This window comes from Pleurodeles waltl, chromosome 7 (assembly GCF_031143425.1).
Source record: "Pleurodeles waltl isolate 20211129_DDA chromosome 7, aPleWal1.hap1.20221129, whole genome shotgun sequence".
Classification (NCBI taxonomy): Eukaryota; Metazoa; Chordata; class Amphibia; order Caudata; family Salamandridae; genus Pleurodeles; species Pleurodeles waltl.
The window spans coordinates 10,911,700-10,933,721 of NC_090446.1; the positions used below are offsets into that span (position 1 = coordinate 10,911,700).

The 22,022-nt window shown below is 49.6% G+C and overlaps 20 non-coding genes across 20 annotated transcripts; all 20 read left to right on the forward strand.

Annotated features, from left to right (window-relative positions):
• The first annotated feature begins 20 nt into the window (after positions 1 to 20).
• TRNAS-CGA (transfer RNA serine (anticodon CGA)) lies at positions 21 to 102 on the forward strand. Its single transcript has one exon. It is a non-coding gene; the product is annotated as a tRNA-Ser (tRNA).
• A 1,852-nt stretch (positions 103 to 1,954) lies between these two features.
• On the forward strand, positions 1,955 to 2,036 carry TRNAS-AGA (transfer RNA serine (anticodon AGA)). Its single transcript has one exon. It is a non-coding gene; the product is annotated as a tRNA-Ser (tRNA).
• Positions 2,037 to 2,258: 222 nt separating this feature from the next.
• Positions 2,259 to 2,347, forward strand: TRNAS-UGA (transfer RNA serine (anticodon UGA)). The gene has a single exon. It is a non-coding gene; the product is annotated as a tRNA-Ser (tRNA).
• A 563-nt stretch (positions 2,348 to 2,910) lies between these two features.
• TRNAS-CGA (transfer RNA serine (anticodon CGA)) lies at positions 2,911 to 2,992 on the forward strand. Its single transcript has one exon. It is a non-coding gene; the product is annotated as a tRNA-Ser (tRNA).
• Positions 2,993 to 4,831: 1,839 nt separating this feature from the next.
• Positions 4,832 to 4,913, forward strand: TRNAS-AGA (transfer RNA serine (anticodon AGA)). Its single transcript has one exon. It is a non-coding gene; the product is annotated as a tRNA-Ser (tRNA).
• Positions 4,914 to 5,135: 222 nt separating this feature from the next.
• On the forward strand, positions 5,136 to 5,217 carry TRNAS-UGA (transfer RNA serine (anticodon UGA)). The gene has a single exon. It is a non-coding gene; the product is annotated as a tRNA-Ser (tRNA).
• A 570-nt stretch (positions 5,218 to 5,787) lies between these two features.
• TRNAS-CGA (transfer RNA serine (anticodon CGA)) lies at positions 5,788 to 5,869 on the forward strand. Its single transcript has one exon. It is a non-coding gene; the product is annotated as a tRNA-Ser (tRNA).
• A 1,839-nt stretch (positions 5,870 to 7,708) lies between these two features.
• On the forward strand, positions 7,709 to 7,790 carry TRNAS-AGA (transfer RNA serine (anticodon AGA)). The gene has a single exon. It is a non-coding gene; the product is annotated as a tRNA-Ser (tRNA).
• A 222-nt stretch (positions 7,791 to 8,012) lies between these two features.
• TRNAS-UGA (transfer RNA serine (anticodon UGA)) lies at positions 8,013 to 8,094 on the forward strand. The gene has a single exon. It is a non-coding gene; the product is annotated as a tRNA-Ser (tRNA).
• A 570-nt stretch (positions 8,095 to 8,664) lies between these two features.
• On the forward strand, positions 8,665 to 8,746 carry TRNAS-CGA (transfer RNA serine (anticodon CGA)). Its single transcript has one exon. It is a non-coding gene; the product is annotated as a tRNA-Ser (tRNA).
• A 1,855-nt stretch (positions 8,747 to 10,601) lies between these two features.
• On the forward strand, positions 10,602 to 10,683 carry TRNAS-AGA (transfer RNA serine (anticodon AGA)). Its single transcript has one exon. It is a non-coding gene; the product is annotated as a tRNA-Ser (tRNA).
• Positions 10,684 to 10,905: 222 nt separating this feature from the next.
• On the forward strand, positions 10,906 to 10,987 carry TRNAS-UGA (transfer RNA serine (anticodon UGA)). The gene has a single exon. It is a non-coding gene; the product is annotated as a tRNA-Ser (tRNA).
• Positions 10,988 to 13,491: 2,504 nt separating this feature from the next.
• Positions 13,492 to 13,573, forward strand: TRNAS-AGA (transfer RNA serine (anticodon AGA)). Its single transcript has one exon. It is a non-coding gene; the product is annotated as a tRNA-Ser (tRNA).
• Positions 13,574 to 13,795: 222 nt separating this feature from the next.
• TRNAS-UGA (transfer RNA serine (anticodon UGA)) lies at positions 13,796 to 13,877 on the forward strand. Its single transcript has one exon. It is a non-coding gene; the product is annotated as a tRNA-Ser (tRNA).
• Positions 13,878 to 14,447: 570 nt separating this feature from the next.
• Positions 14,448 to 14,529, forward strand: TRNAS-CGA (transfer RNA serine (anticodon CGA)). Its single transcript has one exon. It is a non-coding gene; the product is annotated as a tRNA-Ser (tRNA).
• A 1,852-nt stretch (positions 14,530 to 16,381) lies between these two features.
• Positions 16,382 to 16,463, forward strand: TRNAS-AGA (transfer RNA serine (anticodon AGA)). The gene has a single exon. It is a non-coding gene; the product is annotated as a tRNA-Ser (tRNA).
• A 222-nt stretch (positions 16,464 to 16,685) lies between these two features.
• Positions 16,686 to 16,767, forward strand: TRNAS-UGA (transfer RNA serine (anticodon UGA)). The gene has a single exon. It is a non-coding gene; the product is annotated as a tRNA-Ser (tRNA).
• Positions 16,768 to 19,271: 2,504 nt separating this feature from the next.
• TRNAS-AGA (transfer RNA serine (anticodon AGA)) lies at positions 19,272 to 19,353 on the forward strand. The gene has a single exon. It is a non-coding gene; the product is annotated as a tRNA-Ser (tRNA).
• Positions 19,354 to 19,575: 222 nt separating this feature from the next.
• TRNAS-UGA (transfer RNA serine (anticodon UGA)) lies at positions 19,576 to 19,657 on the forward strand. Its single transcript has one exon. It is a non-coding gene; the product is annotated as a tRNA-Ser (tRNA).
• Positions 19,658 to 20,227: 570 nt separating this feature from the next.
• On the forward strand, positions 20,228 to 20,309 carry TRNAS-CGA (transfer RNA serine (anticodon CGA)). Its single transcript has one exon. It is a non-coding gene; the product is annotated as a tRNA-Ser (tRNA).
• The last annotated feature ends 1,713 nt before the right edge of the window (positions 20,310 to 22,022 follow it).

Genomic DNA, 22,022 nt, shown 5'->3' on the forward strand with positions numbered 1-22,022 from the left:
GTGGCAGCCACCCCTCGTGAGTAGTCGTGGCCGAGTGGTTAAGGCGATGGACTCGAAATCCATTGGGGTGTCCCCGCGCAGGTTCAAATCCTGCCGACTACGTCGGTGCTCTTTCACAATGATGTGTTAGGTTTTTCCTTGGATGCCTCCTTTCCCAGGAATAAGCATGTATTATTCAACAACGTTGAGAGCACAGGTAAAACAAAGACAAGAATGTGAAACAATGCACTGTGCAATGCCAGCATGAAAACTCTCAAGGAGTACGCTGCCCAGGCCTACAGCTTCTCAGACACTGTATCTGTCTATTTTGGGGAGCTGCAGAGAAGCCTTGCCTGTGCTTTTCGAGCCTGCTGTCTGGGGTGAGTGCCTGGATAAATTGTTGTTGGGAAGGACAAGGCAGCTAGCTCCTCTACAGGGGTCAATTTAGGAGGTTGGTGGGAAGCACAGGAAGGGGCAGGAAGGAAGCTCTCTGCTGTTGCTTCTCGGCCTAGGCAGAGCTGCAGGTGTGGTTAAAAAGGATTGGCGTTTGGCCAGGTCCCAGACCACAGTGCAACCTAGGGCAACAAGAGAGGTGAGGCTACTGAGGCCCTTACCCTGAGCCTTCTGACCCCACCGCCCCTTTGGCCCCGATCGGCCAAAACCTCTCTATAAGGGCTAAAGGTGATTATTATATATGCCTGAGTAACTTAGGGTCCCTCGCATAAATGGACTCCTGCTGAAGGAGCTCGCCTTTGCTTTGGGACTAGCCCAACACAGCCTTGCTCTCCTCAACAAACCTGCCACCAGCCAGGAGGCTGAATGGCTTGCAGAAGGACACTCCCAGGTATGCCCAAGCACTTCATTTGCATAGAGACTACCCTCTCTTGGGCCCGCCTCCACTCACCTATTAAGTAATGTGGCTAGAATATCAAGACAGAAAGAGGAGCAGGGCCTGACAGCCTTTCAAAGGCTCAACTGAGGTGCTGGGCTGACGGCTGGGATCACCAAAGCCTGGGATGACTCCAATATGGAAGCAGAAGCCTTAGGGCAAACAAAGGTCAGCAGTTGATGTGCTGTAAAGAAGAAGGGCTGCAGAGGGCCTCAGCAAAGCCTTCGGAATACTTGTGGATTGGCAGGAGTGCCTATATTTGTTTTTTGAGAAGCACCTTGTCAGTGCAAAGGATTGCTGAGGAAGAGGAAGGAGCAGAGCGGAATGACTGGAGCCAGTGAGGTTGCCTGTGAAGACATGAAGGGCTATGTTGAAAGGGGCACCGCTTGCAGAGCCAAGTAGTCGTTACCAAGTGGTTAAGGCGATGGACTAGATATCATTTGGCGTCTCCACGAGTATGTTCAAATCCTGCCGACTACGTCAGATGACATTTTTGGGATTCCTCTTCAGGGCCTCCTGCGTGGGAGAACAAGGGAGCAGCCTCTATGCAAAGCAGTCAGTAAAACAGAATATGAAGCAAAGACCATTAAAGCCACAGAAGAAAGATATGAACCCAGGCCAAATGCATCCTGCTCCCCCTCCCTCACCTGTCAGGCACTAGTCTGCAGAGAAACTGAACGCGCCCACTCTCCTCCAAGGAGAATTCAGCTCAGGAAACGCCTAGCCACAGGCCCTAGATTGGACGAGGCACTTCTTTTCATACCTGTAAAGACCAACCCGTCTCTCTGTGGAGTCCATTCATGGCCTCCAAGACAGAAGTTTTGCCATGGTGCCTATCGTGGCTGCCATCTCCCTAACGTTAAAGCTACCACCTCTTCCGGCCTGATTTTTTTCCCCCGTCTCAAAACATGAACATACAAGGAGTGCTAATTTCACATGCATGCCTGCTTTTAGCTTGAGACGCTTTAGAAAGTCTTCTGTGGAATAGGAATGATGTATAGGAGAGCAGGGAAAATGGTCCAGTGAACGGAAAGAAAAAAGACTACGGATGGAGGTAAAGTGCCCTGTTGAGATTCACTTGTGTGGGTAGTTGTGGCCGAGTGGTTAAGGCGATGGACTAGAAATCCATTGGGGTATCCCCGAGCAGGATTGAATCCTGCCAACTACGCTGTCCCTTTTGTGAACAGTATTTTCCCATAATTCTTTGAAATACCTTCTGGCATAAATGCGGGCTCCAAAAGCAGGACTAATAGGGTCAGCGGCCTGGGAGGGCTCAAACTTTTGCCATTGTGGCCTTCCTCTCTAGAAAAGGACTGCTTCTGTCCAGAGGCTAGACCGCCAGCAGAAATAGAAACAAGCTACGTTGAAAATGGACCATATCTGTAAGCAAGTAATCGTGGCCGAGTGGTTAAGGCGATGGACTTGAAATCCATTGGGGTCTCCCCGCGTAGGTTCAAATCCTGCCGACTAAGTGCTACTTCACCTTTGGTGATATTTTATACTTCATATTAAATGGCATCTGCACAAGCAGGCCGAATATAGCTATCACTCTCAATAGAGCTAAGGAAGGCGAAACACTGGGCAGGGAATGGGATCAAAAGAGTGGCCGGAGAAGGCATGAGACTACCTGTCTGGCACTCCTGCCACTTGTGCACCCCAGCTGTCGAGAAGACACATGTCGAGTAATAGCCAAGGAGATTGGGAAAGAACTTCAGTTATCATCTCGCCAGTAAGTTCCATCTGAGGTATCAGATGCATGAAGGAAGTAGCCTTATTGGGGCGTCTGACAGTGTCATTATTTTCCTAAAGAGTCATAACTGCATTCTTTTACAACCTCCTTTTTGCTTTTCTCTGGCCAGGAACATGAACTTTATAATAGTACCTTTGAGTCACGTCAGTATGCAGGTATGGACCGAGTGTGTTTTTTGCAGTAGAACGGATAGGCAAAGATGGGAAGGCAGTGGAGCAGAGTGAACTGAGGGAAAGAAAAAGACTGCTGTGAGAGTGAGAACCTCAGCTTAAGTGGCAGCCACCCCTCGTGAGTAGTCGTGGCAGAGTGGTTAAGGCAATGGACTCGAAATCCATTGGGGTGTCCCCGCGCAGGTTCAAATTCTGCTGACTACGTCGGTGCTCTTTCACAATGATGTGTTAGGTTTTTCCTTGGATGCCTCCTTTCCCAGGAATAAGCATGTATTATTCAACAACGTTGAGAGCACAGGTAAAACAAAGACAAGAATGTGAAGCAATGCCAGCATGAAAACTCTCAAGGAGTACGCTGCCCAGGCCTACAGCTTCTCAGACACTGTATCTGTCTATTTTGGGGAGCTGCAGAGAAGCCTTGCCTGTGCTTTTCGAGCCTGCTGTCTGGGGTGAGTGCCTGGATAAATTGTTGTTGGGAAGGACAAGGCAGCTAGCTCCTCTACAGGGGTCAATTTAGGAGGTTGGTGGGAAGCACAGGAAGGTGCAGGAAGGAAGCTCTCTGCTGTTGCTTCTCGACCTAGGCAGAGCTGCAGGTGTGGTTAAAAAGGATTGGCGTTTGGCCAGGTCCCAGACCACAGTGCAACCTAGGGCAACAAGAGAGGTGAGGCTACTGAGGCCCTTACCCTGAGCCTTCTGACCCCACCGCCCCTTTGGCCCCGATCGGCCAAACCTCTCTATAAGGGCTAAAGGTGATTATTATATATGGCTGAGTAACTTAGGGTCCCTCGCATAAATGGACTCCTGCTGAAGGAGCTCGCCTTTGCTTTGGGACTGGCCCAACACGGCCTTGCTCTCCTCAACAAACCTGCCACCAGCCAGGAGGCTGAATGGCTTGCAGAAGCACACTCCCAGGTATGCCCAAGCACTTCATTTGCATAGAGACTACCCTCTCTTGGGCCCGCCTCCACTCACCTATTAAGTAATGTGGCTAGAATATCAAGACAGAAAGAGGAGCAGGGCCTGACAGCCTTTCAAAGGCTCAACTGAGGTGCTGGGCTGACGGCTGGGATCAACAAAGCCTGGGATGACTCCAATATGGAAGCAGAAGCCTTAGGGCAAACAAAGGTCAGCAGTTGATGTGCTGTAAAGAAGAAGGGCTGCAGAGGGCCTCAGCAAAGCCTTTGGAATACTTGTGGATTGGCAGGAGTGCCTATATTTGTTTTTTGAGAAGCACCTTGCCAGTGCAAAGGATTGCTGAGGAAGAGGAAGGAGCAGAGCGGAATGACTGGAGCCAGTGAGGTTGCCTGTGAAGACATGAAGGGCTATGTTGAAAGGGGCACCGCTTGCAGAGCCAAGTAGTCGTTACCAAGTGGTTAAGGCGATGGACTAGATATCATTTGGCGTCTCCACGAGTATGTTCAAATCCTGCCGACTACGTCAGATGACATTTTTGGGATTCCTCTTCAGGGCCTCCTGCGTGGGAGAACAAGGGAGCAGCCTCTATGCAAAGCAGTCAGTAAAACAGAATATGAAGCAAAGACCATTAAAGCCACAGAAGAAAGATATGAACCCAGGCCAAATGCATCCTGCTCCCCCTCCCTCACCTGTCAGGCACTAGTCTGCAGAGAAACTGAACGCGCCCACTCTCCTCCAAGGAGAATTCAGCTCAGGAAACGCCTAGCCACAGGACCTAGATTGGACGAGGCACTTCTTTTCATACCTGTAAAGACCAACCCGTCTCTCTGTGGAGTCCATTCATGGCCTCCAAGACAGAAGTTTTGCGATGGTGCCTATTGTGGCTGCCATCTCCCTGACGTTAAAGCTACCACCTCTTCCGGCCTGATTTTTTTCCCCCGTCTCAAAACATGAACATACAAGGAGTGCTAATTTCACATGCATGCCTGCTTTTAGCTTGAGACGCTTTAGAAAGTCTTCTGTGGAATAGGAATGATGTATAGGAGAGCAGGGAAAATGGTCCAGTGAACGGAAAGAAAAAAGACTACGGATGGAGGTAAAGTGCCCTGTTGAGATTGTCTTGTGTGGGTAGTTGTGGCCGAGTGGTTATGGCGATGGACTAGAAATCCATTGGGGTATCCCCGCGCAGGTTCGATTCCTGCCAACTACGCTGTCCCTTTTGTGAACAGTATTTTCCCATAATTCTTTGAAATACCTTCTGGCATAAATGCGGGCTCCAAAAGCAGGACTTATAGGCTCAGCGGCCTGTGAGGGCTCAAACGTTTGCCATTGTGGCCTTCCTCTCTAGAAAAGGACTGCTTCTGTCCAGAGGCTAGACCGCCAGCAGAAATAGAAACGAGCTTCGTTGAAAATGGACCATAGCTTTAAGCAAGTAGTCGTGGCCGAGTAGTTAAGGCGATGGACTTGAAATCCATTGGGGTCTCCCCGCGTAGGTTCAAATCCTGCAGACTACGTGCTACTTCACCTTTGGTGATATTTTATACTTCATATTAAATGGCATCTGCACAAGCAGGCCGAATATAGCTATCAGTCTCAATAGAGCTAAGGAAGGCGAAACACTGGGCAGGGAATGGGATCAAAAGAGTGGCCGGAGAAGGCATGAGACCACCTGTCTGGCACTCCTGCCACTTGTGCACCCCAGCTGTCGAGAAGACACATGTCGAGTAATAGCCAAGGAGATTGGGAAAGAACTTCAGTTATCATCTCGCCAGTAAGTTCCATCTGAGGTATCAGATGCATGAAGGAAGTAGCCTTATTGTGGCGTCTGACAGTGTCATTATTTTCCGAAAGTGTCATAACTGCATTCTTTTACAACCTCCTTTTTGCTTTTCTCTGGCCAGGAACATGAACTTTATAATAGTGCCTTTGAGTCACGTCAGTATGCAGGTATGGACCAAGTGTGTTTTTTGCAGTAGAACGGAGAGGCAAAGATGGGAAGGCAGTGGAGCAGAGTGAACTGAGGGAAAGAAAAAGACTGCTGTGAGAGTGAGAACCTCAGCTTAAGTGGCAGCCACCCCTCGTGAGTAGTCGTGGCCGAGTGGTTAAGGCGATGGACTCGAAATCCATTGGGGTGTCCCCGCGCACGTTCAAATCCTGCCGACTACGTCGGTGCTCTTTCACAATGATGTGTTAGGTTTTTCCTTGGATGCCTCCTTTCCCAGGAATAAGCATGTATTATTCAACAACGTTGAGAGCACAGGTAAAACAAAGACAAGAATGTGAAGCAATGCCAGCATGAAAACTCTCAAGGAGTACGCTGCCCAGGCCTACAGCTTCTCAGACACTGTATCTGTCTATTTTGGGGAGCTGCAGAGAAGCCTTGCCTGTGCTTTTCGAGCCTGCTGTCTGGGGTGAGTGCCTGGATAAATTGTTGTTGGGAAGGACAAGGCAGCTAGCTCCTCTACAGGGGTCAATTTAGGAGGTTGGTGGGAAGCACAGGAAGGGGCAGGAAGGAAGCTCTCTGCTGTTGCTTCTCGACCTAGGCAGAGCTGCAGGTGTGGTTAAAAAGGATTGGCGTTTGGCCAGGTCCCAGACCACAGTGCAACCTAGGGCAACAAGAGAGGTGAGGCTACTGAGGCCCTTACCCTGAGCCTTCTGACCCCACCGCCCCTTTGGCCCCGATCGGCCAAACCTCTCTATAAGGGCTAAAGGTGATTATTATATATGCCTGAGTAACTTAGGGTCCCTCGCATAAATGGACTCCTGCTGAAGGAGCTCGCCTTTGCTTTGGGACTGGCCCAACACGGCCTTGCTCTCCTCAACAAACCTGCCACCAGCCAGGAGGCTGAATGGCTTGCAGAAGGACACTCCCAGGTATGCCCAAGCACTTCATTTGCATAGAGACTACCCTCTCTTGGGCCCGCCTCCACTCACCTATTAAGTAATGTGGCTAGAATATCAAGACAGAAAGAGGAGCAGGGCCTGACAGCCTTTCAAAGGCTCAACTGAGGTGCTGGGCTGACGGCTGGGATCAACAAAGCCTGGGATGACTCCAATATGGAAGCAGAAGCCTTAGGGCAAACAAAGGTCAGCAGTTGATGTGCTGTAAAGAAGAAGGGCTGCAGAGGGCCTCAGCAAAGCCTTCGGAATACTTGTGGATTGGCAGGAGTGCCTATATTTGTTTTTTGAGAAGCACCTTGCCAGTGCAAAGGATTGCTGAGGAAGAGGAAGGAGCAGAGTGGAATGACTGGAGCCAGTGAGGTTGCCTGTGAAGACATGAAGGGCTATGTTGAAAGGGGCACCGCTTGCAGAGCCAAGTAGTCGTTACCAAGTGGTTAAGGCGATGGACTAGATATCATTTGGCGTCTCCACGAGTATGTTCAAATCCTGCCGACTACGTCAGATGACATTTTTGGGATTCCTCTTCAGGGCCTCCTGCGTGGGAGAACAAGGGAGCAGCCTCTATGCAAAGCAGTCAGTAAAACAGAATATGAAGCAAAGACCATTAAAGCCACAGAAGAAAGATATGAACCCAGGCCAAATGCATCCTGCTCCCCCTCCCTCACCTGTCAGGCACTAGTCTGCAGAGAAACTGAACGCGCCCACTCTCCTCCAAGGAGAATTCAGCTCAGGAAACGCCTAGCCACAGGACCTAGATTGGACGAGGCACTTCTTTTCATACCTGTAAAGACCAACCCGTCTCTCTGTGGAGTCCATTCATGGCCTCCAAGACAGAAGTTTTGCGATGGTGCCTATTGTGGCTGCCATCTCCCTGACGTTAAAGCTACCACCTCTTCCGGCCTGATTTTTTTCCCCCGTCTCAAAACATGAACATACAAGGAGTGCTAATTTCACATGCATGCCTGCTTTTAGCTTGAGACGCTTTAGAAAGTCTTCTGTGGAATAGGAATGATGTATAGGAGAGCAGGGAAAATGGTCCAGTGAACGGAAAGAATAAAGACTACGGATGGAGGTAAAGTGCCCTTTTGAGATTCTCTTGTGTGGGTAGTTGTGGCCGAGTGGTTAAGGCGATGGACTAGAAATCCATTGGGGTATCCCCGCGCAGATTCGAATCCTGCCAACTACGCTGTCCCTTTTGTGAACAGTATTTTCCCATAATTCTTTGAAATACCTTCTGGCATAAATGCGGGCTCCAAAAGCAGGACTTATAGGCTCAGCGGCCTGTGAGGGCTCAAACGTTTGCCATTGTGGCCTTCCTCTCTAGAAAAGGACTGCTTCTGTCCAGAGGCTAGACCGCCAGCAGAAATAGAAACGAGCTACGTTGAAAATGGACCATAGCTTTAAGCAAGTAGTCGTGGCCGAGTAGTTAAGGCGATGGACTTGAAATCCATTGGTGTCTCCCAGCGTAGGTTCAAATCCTGCAGACTACGTGCTACTTCACCTTTGGTGATATTTTATACTTCATATTAAATGGCATCTGCAGAAGCAGGCCGAATATAGCTATCAGTCTCAATAGAGCTAAGGAAGGCGAAACACTGGGCAGGGAATGGGATCAAAAGAGTGGCTGGAGAAGGCATGAGACTACCTGTCTGGCACTCCTGCCACTTGTGCACCCCAGCTGTCGAGAAGACACATGTCGAGTAATAGCCAAGGAGATTGGGAAAGAACTTCAGTTATCATCTCGCCAGTAAGTTCCATCTGAGGTATCAGATGCATGAAGGAAGTAGCCTTATTGTGGCGTCTGACAGTGTCATTATTTTCCTAAAGTGTCATAACTGCATTCTTTTACAACCTCCTTTTTGCTTTTCTCTGGCCAGGAACATGAACTTTATAATAGTGCCTTTGAGTCACGTCAGTATGCAGGTATGGACCAAGTGTGTTTTTTGCAGTAGAACGGAGAGGCAAAGATGGGAAGGCAGTGGAGCAGAGTGAACTGAGGGAAAGAAAAAGACTGCTGTGAGAGTGAGAACCTCAGCTTAAGTGGCAGCCACCCCTCGTGAGGAGTCGTGGCCGAGTGGTTAAGGCGATGGACTCGAAATCCATTGGGGTGTCCCTGCGCAGGTTCAAATCCTGCCGACTACGTCGGTGGTCTTTCACAATGATGTGTTAGGTTTTTCCTTGGATGCCTCCTTTCCCAGGAATAAGCATGTATTATTCAACAACGTTGAGAGCACAGGTAAAACAAAGACAAGAATGTGAAACAATGCACCGTGCAATGCCAGCATGAAAACTCTCAAGGAGTACGCTGCCCAGGCCTACAGCTTCTCAGACACTGTATCTGTCTATTTTGGGGAGCTGCAGAGAAGCCTTGCCTGTGCTTTTCGAGCCTGCTATCTGGGGTGAGTGCCTGGATAAATTGTTGGGAAGGACAAGGCAGCTAGCTCCTCTACAGGGGTCAATTTAGGAGGTTGGTGGGAAGCACAGGAAGGGGCAGGAAGGAAGCTCTCTGCTGTTGCTTCTCGGCCTAGGCAGAGCTGCAGGTGTGGTTGAAAAGGATTGGCGTTTGGCCAGGTCCCAGACCACAGACCACAGTGCAACCTAGGGCAACAAGAGAGGTGAGGCTACTGAGGCCCTTACCCTGAGCCTTCTGACCCCACCGCCCCTTTGGCCCCGATCGGCCAAAACCTCTCTATAAGGGCTAAAGGTGATTATTATATATGCCTGAGTAACTTAGGGTCCCTCGCATAAATGGACTCCTGCTGAAGGAGCTCGCCTTTGCTTTGGGACTGGCCCAACACGGCCTTGCTCTCCTCAACAAACCTGCCACCAGCCAGGAGGCTGAATGGCTTGCAGAAGGACACTCCCAGGTATGCCCAAGCACTTCATTTGCATAGAGACTACCCTCTCTTGGGCCCGCCTCCACTCACCTATTAAGTAATGTGGCTAGAATATCAAGACAGAAAGAGGAGCAGGGCCTGACAGCCTTTCAAAGACTCAACTGAGGTGCTGGGCTGATGGCTGGGATCACCAAAGCCTGGGATGACTCCAATATGGAAGCAGAAGCCTTAGGGCAAACAAAGGTCAGCAGTTGATGTGCTGTAAAGAAGAAGGGCTGCAGAGGGCCTCAGCAAAGCCTTCGGAATACTTGTGGATTGGCAGGAGTGCCTATATTTGTTTTTTGAGAAGCACCTTGCCAGTGCAAAGGATTGCTGAGGAAGAGGAAGGAGCAGAGCGGAATGACTGGAGCCAGTGAGGTTACCTGTGAAGACATGAAGGGCTATGTTGAAAGGGGCACCGCTTGCAGAGCCAAGTAGTCGTTACCAAGTGGTTAAGGCGATGGACTAGATATCATTTGGCGTCTCCACGAGTATGTTCAAATCCTGCCGACTACGTCAGATGACATTTTTGGGATTCCTCTTCAGGGCCTCCTGCGTGGGAGAACAAGGGAGCAGCCTCTATGCAAAGCAGTCAGTAAAACAGAATATAAAGCAAAGACCATTAAAGCCACAGAAGAAAGATATGAACCCAGGCCAAATGCATCCTGCTCCCCTCCCTCACCTGTCAGGCACTAGTCTGCAGAGAAACTGAACGCGCCCACTCTCCTCCAAGGAGAATTCAGCTCAGGAAACGCCTAGCCACAGGCCCTAGATTGGACGAGGCACTTCTTTTCATACCTGTAAAGACCAACCTGTCTCTCTGTGGAGTCCATTCATGGCCTCCAAGACAGAAGTTTTGCAATGGTGCCTATCGTGGCTGCCATCTCCCTGACGTTAAAGCTACCACCTCTTCCGGCCTGATTTTTTTCCCCCGTCTCAAAACATGAAGATACAAGGAGTGCTAATTTCACATGCATGCCTGCTTTTAGCTTGAGACGCTTTAGAAAGTCTTCTGTGGAATAGGAATGATGTATAGGAGAGCAGGGAAAATGGTCCAGTGAACGGAAAGAAAAAAGACTACGGATGGAGGTAAAGTGCCCTGTTGTGATTCACTTGTGTGGGTAGTTGTGGCCGAGTGGTTAAGGCGATGGACTAGAAATCCATTGGGGTTTTCCCGCGCAGTTTCGAATCCTGCCAACTACGCTGTCCCTTTTGTGAACAGTATTTTCCCATAATTCTTTGAAATACCTTCTGGCATAAATGCGGGCTCCAAAAGCAGGACTAATAGGGTCAGCGGCCTGGGAGGGCTCAAACTTTTGCCATTGTGGCCTTCCTCTCTAGAAAAGGACTGCTTCTGTCCAGAGGCTAGACCGCCAGCAGAAATAGAAACGAGCTACGTTGAAAATGGACCATAGCTTTAAGCAAGTAGTCGTGGCCGAGTGGCTAAGGCGATGGACTTGAAATTCATTGGGGTCTCCCCGCGTAGGTTCAAATAATGCCGACTACGTGCTACTTCACCTTTGGTGATATTTTATACTTCATATTAAATGGCATCTGCACAAGCAGGCCGAATATAGCTATCAGGATCAATAGAGCTAAGGAAGGCGAAACACTGGGCAGGGAATGGGATCAAAAGAGTGGCCGGAGAAGGCATGAGACTACCTGTCTGGCACTCCTGCCACTTGTGCTCCCCAGCTGTCGAGAAGACACATGTCGAGTAATAGCCAAGGAGATTGGGAAAGAACTTCAGTTATCATCTCGCCAGTAAGTTCCATCTGAGGTATCAGATGCATGAAGGAAGTAGCCTTATTGTGGCGTCTGACAGTGTCATCATTTTCCTAAAGTGTCATAACTGCATTCTTTTACAACCTCCTTTTTGCTTTTCTCTGGCCAGGAACATGAACTTTATAATAGTGCCTTTGAGCCACGTCAGTATGCAGGTATGGACCGAGTGTGTTTTTTGCAGTAGAACGGATAGGCAAAGATGGGAAGGCAGTGGAGCAGAGTCAACTGAGGGAAAGAAAAAGACTGCTGTGAGAGTGAGAACCTCAGCTTAAGTGGCAGCCACCCCTCGTGAGTACTCGTGGCCGAGTGGTTAAGGTGATGGATTCAAAATCTATTGGGATGTCCCCGCGCAGGTTCAAATCCTGCCGACTACGTTGGTGCTCTTTCACAATGATGTGTTAGGTTTTTCCTTGGATGCCTCCTTTTCCAGGAATAAGCATGTATTATTCAACAACGTTGAGAGCACAGGTAAAACAAAGACAAGAATATGAAACAATGCACTGTGCAATGCCAGCATGAAAACTCTCAAGGAGTACGCTGCCCAGGCCTACAGCTTCTCAGACACTGTATCTGTCTATTTTGGGGAGCTGCAGAGAAGCCTTGCCTGTGCTTTTCGAGCCTGCTGTCTGGGGTGAGTGCCTGGATACATTGTTGTTGGGAAGGACAAGGCAGCTAGCTCCTCTACAGGGGTCAATTTAGGAGGTTGGTGGGAAGCACAGGAAGGGGCAGGAAGGAAGCTCTCTGCTGTTGCTTCTCGGCCTAGGCAGAGCTGCAGGTGTGGTTAAAAAGGATTGGCGTTTGGCCAGGTCCCAGACCACAGTGCAACCTAGGGCAACAAGAGAGGTGAGGCTACTGAGGCCCTTACCCTGAGCCTTCTGACCCCACCGCCCCTTTGGCCCCGATCGGCCAAAACCTCTCTATAAGGGCTAAAGGTGATTATTATATATGCCTGAGTAACTTAGGGTCCCTCGCATAAATGGACTCCTGCTGAAGGAGCTCGCCTTTGCTTTGGGACTGGCCCAACACGGCCTTGCTCTCCTCAACAAACCTGCCACCAGCCAGGAGGCTGAATGGCTTGCAGAAGGACACTCCCAGGTATGCCCAAGCACTTCATTTGCATAGAGACTACCCTCTCTTGGGCCCGCCTCCACTCACCTATTAAGTAATGTGGCTAGAATATCAAGACAGAAAGAGGAGCAGGGCCTGACAGCCTTTCAAAGGCTCAACTGAGGTGCTGGGCTGACGGCTGGGATCACCAAAGCCTGGGATGACTCCAATATGGAAGCAGAAGCCTTAGGGGAAACAAAGGTCAGCAGTTGATGTGCTGTAAAGAAGAAGGGCTGCAGAGGGCCTCAGCAAAGCCTTCGGAATACTTGTGGATTGGCAGGAGTGCCTATATTTGTTTTTTGAGAAGCACCTTGCCAGTGCAAAGGATTGCTGAGGAAGAGGAAGGAGCAGAGCGGAATGACTGGAGCCAGTGAGGTTGCCTGTGAAGACATGAAGGGCTATGTTGAAAGGGGCACTGCTTGCAGAGATAAGTAGTCGTTACCAAGTGGTTAAGGCGATGGACAAGATATCATTTGGCGTCTCCACGAGTATGTTCAAATCCTGCCGACTACGTCAGATGACATTTTTGGGATTCCTCTTCAGGGCCTCCTGCGTGGGAGAACAAGGGAGCAGCCTCTATGCAAAGCAGTCAGTAAAACAGAATATGAAGCAGAGACCATTAAAGCCACAGAAGAAAGATATGAACCCAGGCCAAATGCATCCTGCTCCCCCTCCCTCACCTGTCAGGCACTTGTCTGCAGAGAAACTGAACGCGCCCACTCTCCTCCAAGGAGAATTCAGCTCAGGAAACGCCTAGCCACAGGCCCTAGATTGGACGAGGCACTTCTTTTCATACCTGTGAAGACCAACCCGTCTCTCTGTGGAGTCCATTCATGGCCTCCAAGACAGAAGTTTTGCCATGGTGCCTATCGTGGCTGCCATCTCCCTGACGTTAAAGCTACCACCTCTTCCGGCCTGATTTTTTTCCCCCGTCTCAAAACATGAACATACAAGGAGTGCTAATTTCACATGCATGCCTGCTTTTAGCTTGAGACGCTTTAGAAAGTCTTCTGTGGAATAGGAATGATGTATAGGAGAGCAGGGAAAATGGTCCAGTGAACGGAAAGAAAAAAGACTACGGATGGAGGTAAAGTGCCCTGTTGAGATTCACTTGTGTGGGTAGTTGTGGCTGAGTGGTTAAGGCGATGGACTAGAAATCCATTGGGGTATCCCCGCGCAGGCTTGAATCCTGCCAACTACGCTGTCCCTTTTGTGAACAGTATTTTCCCATAATTCTTTGAAATACCTTCTGGCATAAATGCGGGCTCCAAAAGCAGGACTAATAGGGTCAGCGGCCTGGGAGAGCTCAAACTTTTGCCATTGTGGCCTTCCTCTCTAGAAAAGGACTGCTTCTGTCCAGAGGCTATACCGCCAGCAGAAATAGAAACGAGCTACGTTGAAAATGGACCATAGCTTTAAGCAAGTAGTCGTGGCCGAGTGGTTAAGGCGATGGACTTGAAATCCATTGGGGTCTCCCCGCGTAGGTTCAAATCCTGCCGACTACGTGCTACTTCACCTTTGGTGATATTTTATACTTCATATTAAATGGCATCTGCACAAGTAGGCCGAATATAGTTATCACTCTCAATAGAGCTAAGGAAGGCGAAACACTGGGCAGGGAATGGGATCAAAAGAGTGGCCGGAGAAGGCATGAGACTACCTGTCTGGCACTCCTGCCACTTGTGCACCCCAGCTGTCGAGAAGACACATGTCGAGTAATAGCCAAGGAGATTGGGAAAGAACTTCAGTTATCATCTCGCCAGTAAGTTCCATCTGAGGTATCAGATACATGAAGGAAGTAGCCTTATTGGGGCGTCTGACAGTGTCATTATTTTCCTAAAGTGTCATAACTGCATTCTTTTACAACCTCCTTTTTGCTTTTCTCTGGCCAGGAACATGAACTTTATAATAGTGCCTTTGAGTCACGTCAGTATGCAGGTATGGACCGAGTGTGTTTTTTGCAGTAGAACGGATAGGCAAAGATGGGAAGGCAGTGGAGCAGAGTGAACTGAGGGAAAGAAAAAGACTGCTGTGAGAGTGAGAACCTCAGCTTAAGTGGCAGCCACCCCTCGTGAGTAGTTGTGGCCGAGTGGTTAAGGCGATGGACTCGAAATCCATTGGGGTGTCCCCGTGCAGGTTTAAATCCTGCCAACTACGTCGGTGCTCTTTCACAATGATGTGTTAGGTTTTTCCTTGGATGCCTCCTTTCCCAGGAATAAGCATGTATTATTCAACAACGTTGAGAGCACAGGTAAAACAAAGACAAGAATGTGAAACAATGCACTGTGCAATGCCAGCATGAAAACTCTCAAGGAGTACGCTGCCCAGGCCTACAGCTTCTCAGACACTGTATCTGTCTATTTTGGGGAGCTGCAGAGAAGCCTTGCCTGTGCTTTTCGAGCCTGCTGTCTGGGGTGAGTGCCTGGATAAATTGTTGTTGGGAAGGACAAGGCAGCTAGCTCCTCTACAGGGGTCAATTTAGGAGGTTGGTGGGAAGCACAGGAAGGGGCAGGAAGGAAGCTCTCTGCTGTTGCTTCTCGGCCTAGGCAGAGCTGCAGGTGTGGTTAAAAAGGATTGGCGTTTGGCCAGGTCCCAGACCACAGTGCAACTTAGGGCAACAAGAGAGGTGAGGCTACTGAGGCCCTTACCCTGAGCCTTCTGACCCCACCGCCCCTTTGGCCCCGATCGGCCAAAACCTCTCTATAAGGGCTAAAGGTGATTATTATATATGCCTGAGTAACTTAGGGTCCCTCGCATAAATGGACTCCTGCTGAAGGAGCTCGCCTTTGCTTTGGGACTGGCCCAACACGGCCTTGCTCTCCTCAACAAACCTGCCACCAGCCAGGAGGCTGAATGGCTTGCAGAAGGACACTCCCAGGTATGCCCAAGCACTTCATTTGCATAGAGACTACCCTCTCTTGGGCCCGCCTCCACTCACCTATTAAGTAATGTGGCTAGAATATCAAGACAGAAAGAGGAGCAGGGCCTGACAGCCTTTCAAAGGCTCAACTGAGGTGCTGGGCTGACGGCTGGGATCACCAAAGCCTGGGATGACTCCAATATGGAAGCAGAAGCCTTAGGGCAAACAAAGGTCAGCAGTTGATGTGCTGTAAAGAAGAAGGGCTGCAGAGGGCCTCAGCAAAGCCTTCGGAATACTTGTGGATTGGCAGGAGTGCCTATATTTGTTTTTTGAGAAGCACCTTGCCAGTGCAAAGGATTGCTGAGGAAGAGGAAGGAGCAGAGCGGAATGACTGGAGCCAGTGAGGTTGCCTGTGAAGACATGAAGGGCTATGTTGAAAGGGGCACCGCTTGCAGAGCCAAGTAGTCGTTACCAAGTGGTTAAGGCGATGGACTAGATATCATTTGGCGTCTCCACGAGTATGTTCAAATCCTGCCGACTACGTCAGATTACATTTTTGGGATTCCTCTTCAGGGCCTCCTGCGTGGGAGAACAAGTGAGCAGCCTCTATGCAAAGCAGTCAGTAAAACAGAATATGAAGCAAAGACCATTAAAGCCACAGAAGAAAGATATGAACCCAGGCCAAATGCATCCTGCTCCCCCTCCCTCACCTGTCAGGCACTAGTCTGCAGAGAAACTGAACGCGCCCACTCTCCTCCAAGGAGAATTCAGCTCAGGAAACGCCTAGCCACAGGCCCTAGATTGGACGAGGCACTTCTTTTCATACCTGTAAAGACCAACCTGTCTCTCTGTGGAGTCCATTCATGGCCTCCAAGACAGAAGTTTTGCAATGGTGCCTATCGTGGCTGCCATCTCCCTGACGTTAAAGCTACCACCTCTTCCGGCCTGATTTTTTTCCCCCGTCTCAAAACATGAAGATACAAGGAGTGCTAATTTCACATGCATGCCTGCTTTTAGCTTGAGACGCTTTAGAAAGTCTTCTGTGGAATAGGAATGATGTATAGGAGAGCAGGGAAAATGGTCCAGTGAACGGAAAGAAAAAAGACTACGGATGGAGGTAAAGTGCCCTGTTGAGATTCACTTGTGTGGGTAGTTGTGGCCGAGTGGTTAAGGCGATGGACTAGAAATCCATTGGGGTATTCCCGCGCAGTTTCGAATCCTGCCAACTACGCTGTCCCTTTTGTGAACAGTATTTTCCCATAATTCTTTGAAATACCTTCTGGCATAAATGCGGGCTCCAAAAGCAGGACTAATAGGGTCAGCGGCCTGGGAGGGCTCAAACTTTTGCCATTGTGGCCTTCCTCTCTAGAAAAGGACTGCTTCTGTCCAGAGGCTAGACCGCCAGCAGAAATAGAAACGAGCTACGTTGAAAATGGACCATAGCTTTAAGCAAGTAGTCGTGGCCGAGTGGCTAAGGCGATGGACTTGAAATTCATTGGGGTCTCCCCGCGTAGGTTCAAATAATGCCGACTACGTGCTACTTCACCTTTGGTGATGTTTTATACTTCATATTAAATGGCATCTGCACAAGCAGGCCGAATATAGCTATCAGGATCAATAGAGCTAAGGAAGGCGAAACACTGGGCAGGGAATGGGATCAAAAGAGTGGCCGGAGAAGGCATGAGACTACCTGTCTGGCACTCCTGCCACTTGTGCTCCCCAGCTGTCGAGAAGACACATGTCGAGTAATAGCCAAGGAGATTGGGAAAGAACTTCAGTTATCATCTCGCCAGTAAGTTCCATCTGAGGTATCAGATGCATGAAGGAAGTAGCCTTATTGTGGCGTCTGACAGTGTCATCATTTTCCTAAAGTGTCATAACTGCATTCTTTTACAACCTCCTTTTTGCTTTTCTCTGGCCAGGAACATGAACTTTATAATAGTGCCTTTGAGTCACGTCAGTATGCAGGTATGGACCGAGTGTGTTTTTTGCAGTAGAACGGATAGGCAAAGATGGGAAGGCAGTGGAGCAGAGTCAACTGAGGGAAAGAAAAAGACTGCTGTGAGAGTGAGAACCTCAGCTTAAGTGGCAGCCACCCCTCGTGAGTACTCGTGGCCGAGTGGTTAAGGTGATGGATTCAAAATCTATTGGGATGACCCCGCGCAGGTTCAAATCCTGCCGACTACGTTGGTGCTCTTTCACAATGATGTGTTAGGTTTTTCCTTGGATGCCTCCTTTTCCAGGAATAAGCATGTATTATTCAACAACGTTGAGAGCACAGGTAAAACAAAGACAAGAATATGAAACAATGCACTGTGCAATGCCAGCATGAAAACTCTCAAGGAGTACGCTGCCCAGGCCTACAGCTTCTCAGACACTGTATCTGTCTATTTTGGGGAGCTGCAGAGAAGCCTTGCCTGTGCTTTTCGAGCCTGCTGTCTGGGGTGAGTGCCTGGATACATTGTTGTTGGGAAGGACAAGGCAGCTAGCTCCTCTACAGGGGTCAATTTAGGAGGTTGGTGGGAAGCACAGGAAGGGGCAGGAAGGAAGCTCTCTGCTGTTGCTTCTCGGCCTAGGCAGAGCTGCAGGTGTGGTTAAAAAGGATTGGCGTTTGGCCAGGTCCCAGACCACAGTGCAACCTAGGGCAACAAGAGAGGTGAGGCTACTGAGGCCCTTACCCTGAGCCTTCTGACCCCACCGCCCCTTTGGCCCCGATCGGCCAAAACCTCTCTATAAGGGCTAAAGGTGATTATTATATATGCCTGAGTAACTTAGGGTCCCTCGCATAAATGGACTCCTGCTGAAGGAGCTCGCCTTTGCTTTGGGACTGGCCCAACACGGCCTTGCTCTCCTCAACAAACCTGCCACCAGCCAGGAGGCTGAATGGCTTGCAGAAGGACACTCCCAGGTATGCCCAAGCACTTCATTTGCATAGAGACTACCCTCTCTTGGGCCCGCCTCCACTCACCTATTAAGTAATGTGGCTAGAATATCAAGACAGAAAGAGGAGCAGGGCCTGACAGCCTTTCAAAGGCTCAACTGAGGTGCTGGGCTGACGGCTGGGATCACCAAAGCCTGGGATGACTCCAATATGGAAGCAGAAGCCTTAGGGCAAACAAAGGTCAGCAGTTGATGTGCTGTAAAGAAGAAGGGCTGCAGAGGGCCTCAGCAAAGCCTTCGGAATACTTGTGGATTGGCAGGAGTGCCTATATTTGTTTTTTGAGAAGCACCTTGCCAGTGCAAAGGATTGCTGAGGAAGAGGAAGGAGCAGAGCGGAATGACTGGAGCCAGTGAGGTTGCCTGTGAAGACATGAAGGGCTATGTTGAAAGGGGCACTGCTTGCAGAGATAAGTAGTCGTTACCAAGTGGTTAAGGCGATGGACAAGATATCATTTGGCGTCTCCACGAGTATGTTCAAATCCTGCCGACTACGTCAGATGACATTTTTGGGATTCCTCTTCAGGGCCTCCTGCGTGGGAGAACAAGGGAGCAGCCTCTATGCAAAGCAGTCAGTAAAACAGAATATGAAGCAGAGACCATTAAAGCCACAGAAGAAAGATATGAACCCAGGCCAAATGCATCCTGCTCCCCCTCCCTCACCTGTCAGGCACTTGTCTGCAGAGAAACTGAACGCGCCCACTCTCCTCCAAGGAGAATTCAGCTCAGGAAACGCCTAGCCACAGGCCCTAGATTGGACGAGGCACTTCTTTTCATACCTGTGAAGACCAACCCGTCTCTCTGTGGAGTCCATTCATGGCCTCCAAGACAGAAGTTTTGCCATGGTGCCTATCGTGGCTGCCATCTCCCTGACGTTAAAGCTACCACCTCTTCCGGCCTGATTTTTTTCCCCCGTCTCAAAACATGAACATACAAGGAGTGCTAATTTCACATGCATGCCTGCTTTTAGCTTGAGACGCTTTAGAAAGTCTTCTGTGGAATAGGAATGATGTATAGGAGAGCAGGGAAAATGGTCCAGTGAACGGAAAGAAAAAAGACTACGGATGGAGGTAAAGTGCCCTGTTGAGATTCACTTGTGTGGGTAGTTGTGGCTGAGTGGTTAAGGCGATGGACTAGAAATCCATTGGGGTATCCCCGCGCAGGCTTGAATCCTGCCAACTACGCTGTCCCTTTTGTGAACAGTATTTTCCCATAATTCTTTGAAATACCTTCTGGCATAAATGCGGGCTCCAAAAGCAGGACTAATAGGGTCAGCGGCCTGGGAGAGCTCAAACTTTTGCCATTGTGGCCTTCCTCTCTAGAAAAGGACTGCTTCTGTCCAGAGGCTATACCGCCAGCAGAAATAGAAACGAGCTACGTTGAAAATGGACCATAGCTTTAAGCAAGTAGTCGTGGCCGAGTCGTTAAGGCGATGGACTTGAAATCCATTGGGGTCTCCCCGCGTAGGTTCAAATCCTGCCGACTACGTGCTACTTCACCTTTGGTGATATTTTATACTTCATATTAAATGGCATCTGCACAAGCAGGCCGAATATAGTTATCACTCTCAATAGAGCTAAGGAAGGCGAAACACTGGGCAGGGAATGGGATCAAAAGAGTGGCCGGAGAAGGCATGAGACTACCTGTCTGGCACTCCTGCCACTTGTGCACCCCAGCTGTCGAGAAGACACATGTCGAGTAATAGCCAAGGAGATTGGGAAAGAACTTCAGTTATCATCTCGCCAGTAAGTTCCATCTGAGGTATCAGATACATGAAGGAAGTAGCCTTATTGGGGCGTCTGACAGTGTCATTATTTTCCTAAAGTGTCATAACTGCATTCTTTTACAACCTCCTTTTTGCTTTTCTCTGGCCAGGAACATGAACTTTATAATAGTGCCTTTGAGTCACGTCAGTATGCAGGTATGGACCGAGTGTGTTTTTTGCAGTAGAACGGATAGGCAAAGATGGGAAGGCAGTGGAGCAGAGTGAACTGAGGGAAAGAAAAAGACTGCTGTGAGAGTGAGAACCTCAGCTTAAGTGGCAGCCACCCCTCGTGAGTAGTTGTGGCCGAGTGGTTAAGGCGATGGACTCGAAATCCATTGGGGTGTCCCCGTGCAGGTTTAAATCCTGCCAACTACGTCGGTGCTCTTTCACAATGATGTGTTAGGTTTTTCCTTGGATGCCTCCTTTCCCAGGAATAAGCATGTATTATTCAACAACGTTGAGAGCACAGGTAAAACAAAGACAAGAATGTGAAACAATGCACTGTGCAATGCCAGCATGAAAACTCTCAAGGAGTACGCTGCCCAGGCCTACAGCTTCTCAGACACTGTATCTGTCTATTTTGGGGAGCTACAGAGAAGCCTTGCCTGTGCTTTTCGAGCCTGCTGTCTGGGGTGAGTGCCTGGATAAATTGTTGTTGGGAAGGACAAGGCAGCTAGCTCCTCTACAGGGGTCAATTTAGGAGGTTGGTGGGAAGCACAGGAAGGGGCAGGAAGGAAGCTCTCTGCTGTTGCTTCTCGGCCTAGGCAGAGCTGCAGGTGTGGTTAAAAAGGATTGGCGTTTGGCCAGGTCCCAGACCACAGTGCAACTTAGGGCAACAAGAGAGGTGAGGCTACTGAGGCCCTTACCCTGAGCCTTCTGACCCCACCGCCCCTTTGGCCCCGATCGGCCAAAACCTCTCTATAAGGGCTAAAGGTGATTATTATATATGCCTGAGTAACTTAGGGTCCCTCGCATAAATGGACTCCTGCTGAAGGAGCTCGCCTTTGCTTTGGGACTGGCCCAACACGGCCTTGCTCTCCTCAACAAACCTGCCACCAGCCAGGAGGCTGAATGGCTTGCAGAAGGACACTCCCAGGTATGCCCAAGCACTTCATTTGCATAGAGACTACCCTCTCTTGGGCCCGCCTCCACTCACCTATTAAGTAATGTGGCTAGAATATCAAGACAGAAAGAGGAGCAGGGCCTGACAGCCTTTCAAAGGCTCAACTGAGGTGCTGGGCTGACGGCTGGGATCACCAAAGCCTGGGATGACTCCAATATGGAAGCAGAAGCCTTAGGGCAAACAAAGGTCAGCAGTTGATGTGCTGTAAAGAAGAAGGGCTGCAGAGGGCCTCAGCAAAGCCTTCGGAATACTTGTGGATTGGCAGGAGTGCCTATATTTGTTTTTTGAGAAGCACCTTGCCAGTGCAAAGGATTGCTGAGGAAGAGGAAGGAGCAGAGCGGAATGACTGGAGCCAGTGAGGTTGCCTGTGAAGACATGAAGGGCTATGTTGAAAGGGGCACCGCTTGCAGAGCCAAGTAGTCGTTACCAAGTGGTTAAGGCGATGGACTAGATATCATTTGGCGTCTCCACGAGTATGTTCAAATCCTGCCGACTACGTCAGATGACATTTTTGGGATTCCTCTTCAGGGCCTCCTGCGTGGGAGAACAAGTGAGCAGCCTCTATGCAAAGCAGTCAGTAAAACAGAATATGAAGCAAAGACCATTAAAGCCACAGAAGAAAGATATGAACCCAGGCCAAATGCATCCTGCTCCCCCTCCCTCACCTGTCAGGCACTAGTCTGCAGAGAAACTGAACGCGCCCACTCTCCTCCAAGGAGAATTCAGCTCAGGAAACGCCTAGCCACAGGCCCTAGACTGGACGAGGCACTTCTTTTCATACCTGTAAAGACCAACCCGTCTCTCTGTGGAGTCCATTCATGGCCTCCAAGACAGAAGTTTTGCGATGGTGCCTATCGTGGCTGCCATCTCCCTGACGTTAAAGCTACCACCTCTTCCGGCCTGATTTTTTTCCCCCGTCTCAAAACATGAACATACAAGGAGAGCTAATTTCACATGCATACCTG